Below are 11,132 nucleotides of genomic sequence, written 5' to 3'. Positions count from 1 at the left end.
TGCCGGTGCCCCCAGATACACCCCAGCACATGTGAACACAGTTCACAGCCCTGAATACCACCTGCTCACCTGCAGAACACAGCATCTACACGACTGCAGCATGCATGTGCCTGCAAGTGCACACACACACACTCACACCTGTGAGGGCAGCATGCCCTCACACGCGTGTGAGCAGCGCCAACCCAGAAATGCCATAGGCTGCCCATGGGTGAATCGGCCCACACGCCGCCAGGCCCCGTAGCAGCCGTGACTGTGGCTTGTGAAAGTGACAGGCACGCACGTGTGGCGTCCTGCGTGCCATCCGCATGCCCTTCCATGCACTGGCAGGTGCGGGGCCTGCTGGAGTGTACCCACGGGCGAATGTGTGTTGCCCGGGTGCTAAGATGGCCCAGGCAGAGACGTAGCACACACTGGCCCCTCGATAGGCAGGCATCTTTCGTGGGAGTGCAGGAACCTCCTGGGTGCGCCCCAGGGGGCTGCCTGTGGGGCAGAGGGACACCTGGCCCCATGCAGGCCTGAGGGGAGGGCCAGCCCACATTCCCAGGAAGCCGTGCCTGTGCTCAGCAAGGCCATCTTGGCTTCTTGGTGCTCTGTAGAAGTGCCTGGAATTGGAAAGGAAACAGAGGAGGAGGCGAGGGTGGCCTCTGCCCATGACCCAGACCACCAGGAGCCCAGACTAGCCCCGCCACCCCCTTCTCTGGGCACCTGAAAACCGGCACGCTGGTGTGGGGTCTTTGAGAGCTGGGGCGTGGGATGCCTCTGGCAGCCTCCAAAGTCTTCTTCAATCCGAAAGTCAGAAAAGCTGCCCGTGGCTGGTCCCCTCCCTCTGTTTTCCCACTGACCACCCCACCCATCCCCCCACCCTCTCTCTCTCCGCCCAGGACAGGTGCGGGTCAAGGACACCGGGACAGATGATAATAAGCCTGCTAGCCTTCACGGAGCTAATGACTCCGTGGTTGGCACTTCAGTGAGGCCTCCCATAGCCTTCTTATCCTCAAATCCCAGATGAAGAAGCTGCACAGAGAAGTGAAGGCACTTACCCAAGGTCACACAGCTGGAACGTGGCAGAGATGGGGGGTAGGCTAGGCCGCCAGGATCCCTGCCTGACCCCTGAGACCCCCTCCTCCTCTCCCGTCCTGTGAAAGGCCAGCTCCAATTTGGGCTGCCAGCCTCTTGAGCGCCAGCCAGCCAAGATCTTAGGATCTGGGGGTGAGGCTCCAAGAAAAGGTCCAGAGGGTCTCCTGTGGCTGAAGGCGGAACCCTCCCCAGGCAGGTGTGGCCCTGTCCTGGGCAGCCGGATACCTCTGCCACCCTGCGACCCCACGGAATTGACACCTACACCCAGCCAGGGGAAGGGACTTGTCCAAGGTCATACTGTGCTCAGTGGAGAGTGCGGAGTCTTGCCAACCCCCCTCTGGTCCCAGGCACCCTGCAGCAGAGGCCTGTTTGGGCCACTGGTTTCCCCCAGATATTTGAGTCTAAGGTAAAAGGCTGCCCATGCCAGGCCCAGGCTCTTTCCCCAGGAAGCTGTGTGACCTTGGGCAAGTCTCTCTGTCTCAGCATCTCAGTGTCTTCACGTGTGGCCAGGGCAGACCTGTCCCTGCCCTGCCTGGCCCGCAGCTGGCCGGGGCCCTGGACTCCCGCAGAGAGCTGTGTACAGAGCCATGCCTGGAGTCAAGGCCAGGAGCCGGGGCAGCAGAGCACCTTGCTGCTGTGATCGGCCAAGGTCAGGAGCGGAGACAAGGATGGGAACCTAAAGAATCACCTGTGGGGGCAGATCTTTGGGTCCCCCAGTATGTCAGGAGGTCCTGGGGACTGCCTGTTCATCAGAGTCCCTGCGTTCTCATCCCTACGGCTCTGAGACCCCGGGGAGGGAGGAGCCGAGGGGCGTAAGAATGAGCTTTTGGAGCTCACGGACTCTTGGAGCTGGGGGTGCCTGCCATTAGGCGGCTCCCCAGCCACCACCGCCTCCTGGGAAACTGAGGGTGCCTGGCAAGTTGGCAGCAGAAGGAGACTGAACCTTGGCTGTCCAGCCCTCCAGTCCTCCGTCCGACCCCCAGCCCCTGACTTCCACGTGCACAGTTAAATCAGGCCTCTCTGGGAGCCAGGCAAACTTCAGGTCCCATGTGGCTGGGAGGAGGGCTCCAAGGAGACTCCCTGGGCCTTAGCCCTGAGCCCTGGGGATGCCTCACCCCAGCCCTGTCCTGACAGTGGTGACAAGGCTCCTATCTGTAACTCCACTCTGCCCTTCTCTAGAACGGAGATAGTTTTAAAGCAGGGCTGCTTAACTCAGGGCTTCCTGGGTGGCTCAGAGGTAGAGAACCTGCCTGCCAGTGCAGGACACACGGGTTCAATCCCTGGGTCAGAAAGATCCCCTGGAGGAGGAAATGGCAACCCACTCCAGTATTCCTGCCCGGAGAATCCCATGGACAGAGGAGCCTGCTGGCCTGCAGTCCATGGTGCAAAGAGTTGGGCACAACTGAGCACGCACGGTTTATTCAGATTGATATTGAGAAGCAGCTGGCACATAGTAGGTGCACGGCCAAGGCTGGGGCTGTGGAGGAGCCTGGGCTACAGAATGCAGCTCCTCTCAGCCTCCTTAGTTCCCAAAGGGCTGCGGTAGAGCTGTCTGGGGTGCGGGATCTGGGTGCCACATGCACACACACGATGTAGGGGTGGACAGGCGCCTCCCCCAGCCCTGCCTGGAGCACACAGTGCAGACTGGGAGGCCAGGCGGGCCTCATGCCTGGAATCTCGACCCCCACGCCCCACCAGCCCAACCTGCTCTCTCCAAAGTCTGAATATTGAACCTGCGCTAGTTCATCCCTCTCTCTCTCTGTAGGAGCCTGAAACAAGATATTTAGGGAGAATGTTCTCCTGGGTGGAGACAACTGGGTGTCTGGCTTTACCCCTCATTGAGAGGCTTCCCTGGTGGCTCAGAGGGTAAAGCACCTGCCTGCAATGCAGGTAGACCTGGGTTCGATCCTCTGGGTGGGGAAGATCCCCTGGAGAAGGAAATGGCAACCCACTCCAGTTATCCTTGTCTGGAAAACCCCATAGAGAAGCCTGGTAGGCTACAGTCCATGGGGTTGCAAAGAGTCGGACACGACTGAGTGACTTCACTGTGTCACTTTTTGAGAGCTGAAAGTGGATGGAGGTGGTGTGTCCTGGCATTCCAGGTGACCACCATTGCCCAGTTCACCCATCTGTGGAGTGGATGACAATGGTACCCACGTCCCGGGCTGCGGTAAAGCGCGAGTGAGAGGGTGCTGGGCTCAGGATGTGGCTTGTGTTCATGGCTTAGTGAGTGGAAACTGGAGACTGAGAACCGGAAGGTGTGAGCTTAGAACCTACCTCCGCGGCTTTTGCGTGCCCTTGTGTCAGCCCTGCCGCCTCTTGGAGCCTCGGTTTTGGATCTGTAAAGTGGGACTGTGTTTCCCAGTCTGCCCACTTCATAGGACTGCAGGGTGACAGCAGTTTAAAAAGAAGAAGTAATGTGATTGCCGGGTGACGTGTTGAGGGCTTCACCCTGCCCTCCAGCCCTCGGAAGCATCCTGCACAACTCAGGAAGCCTCTGCAGGGTTCCATGCAGGGCGAGGTGGCCGGGCCAGATGTGGTCAGGGTAAGGGACACCAGGACTGGGGTCCCTGAGGCTGCAGAGGCCCCGGGTGTAGGGGAGATGACCTTGGTCTGAGGATTGAGTGACCGGGTTTCCAGGCCCACCTCTGGCATGGATCAGTGACTTTGGGCAAGTTGTGATGGCACCCTGGTCCCATGCTCCCCCTGGAAGGCGGGGGCCGTGATCCCGCCCACCTCATGTCCTCAGTGGGAGCAGATTCTCCTGCCAGCCGGCCCTCGGGGTGAAGAGGCTGAGCCAGGGCGAGTCGGAGGCGTGATCAACCGCAGCAGTTACAACTGCTGTGTGTGTTTGCTGTGGCCATCGTTGCAAACGACCACAAACTGTTTAATGGCTTAAAACAATGAAAGTTATTTTCTCACAGTTCTGGAGGCTGGAAGTCTGAAATCAAGGTGTTGGTAGGGCCAGTTCGCCCTAGAGGCCCCGAGAGAGGCGATACAAGGCGTTTCTTGGCTTACAGCCGCGTCACTCCCTCCCAAATCCGTATTCATCTCACCCTGTGTCCTCTCCCCTTTCACCTCCTCTTTATAGTCACTGAATACAGGGCCCACCCTAAATCAAGGATGACTGAGATTTACAAAGACCCCCTTTCGAAATAAGGGCACCTTCTGAGGTGCCAAATAGGCTTGAATTTGGGTAGACACGATGCAACCCATTGCAGTCACGAATGGAGCCAGCCACTGTACCTGCAGGTGTGTGGCCCCCAAATACAGAGGGCCTCCTGGAAGGGACTTGAGCATCCCGAGTTTCTATGTTTGCCGGGGGTCTTGGGATGACTGTATTTGTTGAGCATTTACTGCCATGTATGTGTTAGTTGCTCAGTTGTGTCCAACTCTTTACGACCCTCTGGACTGTAGCCCGCCAGGCTCCTCTGTCCATGAGATTCTTCAGGCAAGAATACTGCAGTGGGTTGCCATTTCCTTCTCTGGGGGAATCTTCCCAACCCAGGAATCGAACCCAGGTCTGCAGTGCAAGCAGATGCTTTGCCGTCTGAGCTACTAGAAAGCCCCTTTACTGCCAGTGAATCCAACGCACATTGCTGCATTTCCTCACTGTTACCCATTTTACAGACAAAGAGACTGAGGCCTGGGGAGTTCAGAAGTGCCCAAGTCACCCAGCAAAAGAGGGGCAGAGCTGAGAATGTACCTAGGTCTCCAGCGCACTTTCTCCTTCCTCCCTTGGTACAGCTGCTGAACGGAGGCTCCACGTAGCCAGGAACCCACAGGGCAAGACCTCCAGCCAGCCCTGTGTTCACCCAGAGCCTGCAGGACCTTGGGGAGAGAAGAGCTAAGAGTGGGCAGGGTAGCTGGCGGGGCGTGAGTGAGCCCTGCTGGCCCCTGAAGACCAGTGCAGGGCAGAAGGTTGAGATCCCACAGTCCCTTCTGTGAACCTCAGTGTTCTCTTCTGGAGAATGGGACAGCAGCCACTCAGTCTGTGGGATCATAGCCAAGTTCTAAAATGCTAATCCTAATAGTCATTTCTAATAGTTAAAATGTATCCTCAAGCATTTTACAAATATTTTTTTAACTTAATGTGTGGGAGGGTAATTGCTTAATCCAAGCCATATGCTAACAAGTGGCTCCACCGTGAAATAGCCGTGTGTGGTTGAACCAGTGACTTAACCTCAGTTTACTCCTCCATTAAGTGGGGGTAACATCAGTAGCCACCTTCTCAGTTGTGAGAGGCAAATGGGTTTCAAATCAAGCGCCTTGTGCTGTGTTGCAGTTGAGGGCCCAGAGGATGTTTCTTCATCTGTATGATGGGGAGTAAGAAAAGTGTTGTTGTTATTATTATACTGTTGCTTGTGGGAGAATTTGGTGAAGTAATGCAAAGGAAGCGCTCAGCTCAGGGCCTGCCCAGAGGTCAGTGTTAAAGTAATCGCCTCTCGTGCCATCAGGTAGACTTGAATTGAAATCCCAGTGCCAGCGTTTGCTGCTGTGTGACCTTGAGCTTTGCCTCTCTGAGCTTGAAGAACCGTATCTCACAAACATATCTGTGCACGATGTGATGGACAGAAAACTGTCACAAGTGAAGCCCCCACCGCATCAGGTGTTTGAAAGACGTTGCATTTCTGGCCTGCTTTTGGGGGAGGGCCCCCAGAGGACTTCCTTAAAGATATCTGCAGAAGGGGCAAATCCTGGTCCCAGGGCTGGAGTGGATTTGATTTTCAAAGACCCAGAGATGCTGTGCTGTAGTGAAGCCTGGGGTTGGAAGAGCTTGTCGGGGGAAGCCATGAGCGGATGACCGTGTTTGGGGTCCAGGAGCCTTGTAGCTCCTGGGGAAGGAAGCGGGTCTCTCCAGGCTTCTCCTGCCACTGCAAGGGAAGTTGTCTACAAAGGTCTGGACTTCTCCATGCCGGCCCAGGCCGCTTCACCTGCCCACGCCTGGCTGCCCAGGGGCTGCACTGCAGGAGCTGTGGGCAGTTTGGGCCAGAGGCATCCCTGCAGCCTGGCCTCCCTAGACTGAGTGCCGGCTCCAGGGTAGCTCGGGAGCTGAGCTGCCACCACTTCCTGTCCAGGCCGGGCAGGGCAGGAGGATCCTGGGGAGGCTGTTGGGGAAACAAGGGGCTCTGGGCTCCAGCTGCCCGAGTCTGCTCCTCGACCTGAGGCGCCAGGGGGAGAGGGGGGCAGGGGGAGGTCCCACATGGCCTGGCTGAGCGGTGATGTGGACGGTGGTTCAGGACCAAGTGCCGACCAGCTGTGTGCCCTTCCCCTCTGGGCCTCAGTGCCCTCAGCTGTCAATGGGGGCAGCGCCTCCCTTGTAGGGCATGGTGGTGAAAGCTGAGTCTCATGGGGATGGCGTGGTGCACGTTTTGACATCTCTGAATCAGGGCACGCAGTAGACCCAGCCATGCCTCTCTCTTTCTGACGCGTACATAAAGTAGCGATGCTTCTTCCAGCAGATGCATCTTAGCTTCACTGAAATACGGTGAATAAGATAATAACCTATCAAGGACTTGGACAGGGCCACCAGGCGGGGAGAACAGAGCCATCTCCCACCTGCATGCCCAGCTCAGTCGCAGTGGAATCTTGGGTGTTTCTGTGCATCTCATGGGAGCCCTCATTTCCTCTTCTGAAATGATCCCGGCCTCCCAGAGCTGTCGTGAGAAGTTAACAAGCTCCTGTGTGTACCACGTGCCCAGCAGAGTACCCGTATGCAGTAGGTGCCTAAAAATTGCCAGTTCAGAGCAAACAACGAAGATGGTAGTACAGGGAGGAGTTTAAAGCCCAGACTCTAGGATTTCAACTCCTGCTCCACCGCTTCCTTGCTGTGTGACTTTGTGCCAGCTTCATAGCTTCTCTGTGCCTTGGTCCCACATCTTAAAATGGATGTAACAGAAGTATCCAATTCATTCGATTGCTGTGAGAATTAAATAGAATTAAAGTGCCTGGAGGAAGTGCTTGACTGAAGTGTAAGCAATTATTATTCAATGAGCTTCTAATGAGTCTCTTCTAGTTCCATAAATGGTAGTGAAAATGGACACAGGGCTCAATAAAATACTAGCAAGACAGACGGCACCCATTTTACAGATGAAACGGCTGAGGTCCAGGTTTTACGTCAGCTTCCCCAAGGTCACACAGCTGGCCCTCCCCAGAGCAGGAACCTGACCCCAGTTCCAGGCACCAGTCTGATGTCTCCTCCTGGCCCGTGTCAGTCTGGAACTCTGTGATTCTCATGGAGACCGAGGTTCCTGCCCGGGGGAGGGTGGGTTTCAAGAAGAAACGGCAGCCAGATGCAGTGTCTTCCAGGTTGGGGTTCCCATCAGAAGTGGTTTCTTCTTCCGTTATGCCTCTGCCTGTTCCCCACGGTGCAGGGGATGGGGCTGAGCTGAGCCAAGCCCAAGGCCTACAGAGCCTGCCACCCCAGTCACCCTGCGGGTCTACCTGCCAGCCCTGCTGGCCTCTAAGCGCCTTCTTGGGGACTGCTGCAGAGTTGACACAGCAAAGCTCCCTCCTGGAGGGAGCTAAAGCCCCACTGGCCAGCTGGTCCAGATGCCGAGCTGTGCCAGGGTCACAGAATGGATTGGGACGGGAGAGGGCGAGCAGAGACCGGGGTGCAGCTGGCCCTTGACAGACACTCCAAGTAACCTTGGACTCGTCACCGTCCCTCCCTGGGCACCAATCTCCCATCTTTGAAATGAGGACTTAGGAGCCAGATGGGCCCCCTGGGACTTTAAATGTCTAAGATTCAAAATTTCCCAGACATCGCTGATAGTCAAGGTTACAGGGAAGGGCCGGGGCTGGAAGAGAAGGAGCCTGTGGCTCTGTGTGCACATCCTTGGGGATCTGAGGTTGGGCTTCCTGGGAGCAAGCCTGAGACAGCAGTCGCTCCTGTTCACCCCAGGATGATTCCAGAGGAGGAGGCAGGCCGAAGGTCTAACAGCCCAGCACTGGGGAGCAGGGTCTGCTGGTAGGGGGCGGGGGGCACCAACTGCGGCCCTGAAGTCCTGTATATTTGCGATGTGGAGGTCGCTGAGAACCAGCCTCTTCCTAGCAACTATCTGAAGGCAGGAGATTAAGAACTCTTAAGGCCACTTCTAAATTTATCAACTTACATGACTCACTTCAGATTAAAACCAGGCCCTTCTCCCCATTCCCACCCCCAGCCAATTTCAAGTTTCCAAGCTCAGAGGGAGGATCTTGAAAAGGGAAGAGAATAGAAATCGATAAAACCAATATTGGCGGAGGACTTAGCATGTGTCAGGCCAGGTGCAGCCCCAGGTAGAAGGCGGTAGGTGAGAGCAGACGCCCAGCTGTTGGCTGGACCATGAGTAACTGCTGTGCCCAAGGTGTGGCCTCGCCGACCATGGTCCTTGCGCCTCAGTGGGCCTCAGTTTCCTCATCTATGAAATGGGGCCAGTGTTGGGAGGAGCCGTAGCTGTAGCCACCCACACTCAGTCAGTGGGAATAGAATATAGGGTGACTGGGGGTTGAGGTCCAGGCTGATTGTGGGTGTTTCTTTGCCCTCTCGGAGGCCAGGGTCTGCCCAGACATCTGCAGGCAGAGGGAACAGCTTCCCTCACCCTGGGACCTTCAGAAGCTTCTCCAGGAATCTCTGAGCTCCAGGGTCAGAGCTAGACAGTGGGACCACGGCAAGTAAAGGTGAATGGAGGCTGGTGCTGACCAGTGACCCGAGAGCTTTCCCCTGGGGACCTCCTCGAGCCTCACCACAGCCCCCATGGTAACCAGATTACCGGTAACAGCGTCATTAACCAAGGGCTTCTGTGCGCAGCGCCGTCCACATGTGTCCCTTCACCCCTCGTGGCCATGACTGGACCCCTTTACAGAGGGACACCCGGGCTGGGGGGAGTGTGGCAGTTCCAGCCAGCTCTCCCAGCTGAGAAGGGCACCCCTGGGAGGAAGCCAGCGCCCTCCCCGCCCCCATCATCCTACTGTGTGCATTGGACTCGGAGGACCGGGGCCCAGGGCAGAGTCGCCCAAGGTTGCCCAGTGACAGCCAGAACACCAGGACTCTGTCCATGGTACTGGCCACCACCCCCAAAGGTCATAATACCACCCCAATCCTCCAGGGGAAAGGGTGAGGCCTCGGGCCAGACATCAAGCCAAGAACAGGGTCACTTACACACAGCCTGTGCACTCAACACAGCTGCCCACTGGTGCAGAGGACATTCAGGAGACCCTGTGCGCTGACACCTCGGCAATGCCAGGCCTGGGCCCCAGGAGTCAAGCGCGGCCTGCTCTTCATTCTCACCCTCTAGGATGCCCGGTGACCCTGGTAGGGTCGGAGCCACAATGGGGCCACCCTTGGGCCAGAGAGGTGACTACTTTCCTTAAGTGCCTCCTGGGCACTTCAGACCCCAGCTTTGCCACTGAGGGGCTGCGTCCCCTGGGTGGGCTGTTGCTTTCTGAGCCTCGTAGTTTTCGCCTCTGAAACGGGGAAGTGACCACAGCCATCGTGGAGAGGGTAGGCGTGACTCGCAGGCCCTGTGCATCTCCTGCCGGCTGCCTCCTCACTAATGTGGGTATCACCCTGGCTCGAAACACGTGGTTCTCCTGTCCATCCTGTGAAGAAGGCGTTCTCGTCCTCGCTTTGCAGACCAGACACAGGTGTCCCTCAGAGATGTCCAGGGACTCACTCTGGTCTGGCAGATCAGCAGTAGAGCCATGAGCAGGAGCTGGTCAGTTCTTGTGCTTTGAGGGGCTCGTTGGCATATTCTTGAGGCCTCAGCAGGCAGTCAGGGGCATCGTGTGAGGGTTTTCTCTACCCGAATGTAGAGTTGTGGGATCCTAGGTGGAGAAGACAGCCAAGGGCAGTGGTTAAGAGTGGGCCCTGGAGTCTGAGCACATGGGCTTGCTTCCCAGCCCGAGTGCTTCCTTGCTGTGTGATCTTGAGCAAGTGACGTAACCTCTCTCTGCCTCAGTCGCCTTCCCTGCACACCGGAGTACAGTGTAGCGCCAACTTTTCTGGAGTCCTGCTGGTTCAATGAGTTAATGGGTATAAAGAGCTTAGAACAGTGCCTGCCTCTTAGGAAGCTCTATAAAGTGTCAGCTATTTATTATTATTAATCATATCATCAGAATGGGACGGGGGAGCCAGGCTTTGCCGTCTCTCCCTCAGTCTTGCCTCCAGCCTCCTCCCTGGCCGTGCATGGCCACCAGGGGGCCCTGCTCAGAACGTCCATCTGGCCAGCCACTCTGTGGGCAAGGGCTCAGTGCTCCCTGTTGCCAAGCAGACGGAGCTCAGACTCCTTGGCCCCTGTTCAGCGCTACCATGATTTATCCCCATCTACCCTTCCAGCACCTCCCTCCAGCTTCACCTTCTTCCCATTCCTCTCTCCTCAGTTAGTTATTTCATCCACTAAGTACACGAGTCATTCAGTACAGATAGGAGTACAGCTCCTGTTCACACCAACCTTTCCCCACCTCTGAGCCTTTGCCCGGACGGTGTCCATCCCTGAACACCCTTCAGCCATCCTTCAGGGCCTCCTGAAATGCAGGAAGACTTCCTGCCTCTCCGTTTGTTGTACGCTCCTCCTGTAAGCTCCTGCACCTCTGGAGTCAGGCCCCAGCTAATGAGTCTTGTTTGTTTCCATCTGTGTGTTTGTCTGAGATTTCGTCAGAACGTTGTTGAATAAACACGTGTGGAACAAGTGAAAGGATGACCTGCCTCACTGGTCCCCCGTATCCTCTCTTGCTCCCCCCCACCACCCCAAATCATCTGTTCTCCCTAAGTGGCCAGATGGATGCTTTTAATGATGCCGACCAGACTGTGGTGCTTTCTGCTTCAGTCTCTGCAGTCCTCCGCCATGCTGCACAGGATCAAACCCAGACTCGTCCCACGGCTTGTGGGCCCCTCGTCACACCCCTCGCCCCTCACTCGCCTCCTCTAGCTCACCGGTCGTCTTTCCAGTCCTCAATCTCTTCGGACTCTTTCCCGCCTCAGGGCCTTTGCACTTGTTTCCCCGATCTAGACTGCCCAAAACCCTTCTCTTTCTATTATAGGCTCCATCTCATAGGCACCCCACTGAGATCCT

This window comes from Bison bison, unplaced genomic scaffold, assembly GCF_000754665.1.
Source record: "Bison bison bison isolate TAMUID 2011002044 unplaced genomic scaffold, Bison_UMD1.0 scf7180017864482, whole genome shotgun sequence".
Taxonomy (NCBI): domain Eukaryota; kingdom Metazoa; phylum Chordata; class Mammalia; order Artiodactyla; family Bovidae; genus Bison; species Bison bison.
Note: the sequence above shows the minus strand (reverse complement) of the source record.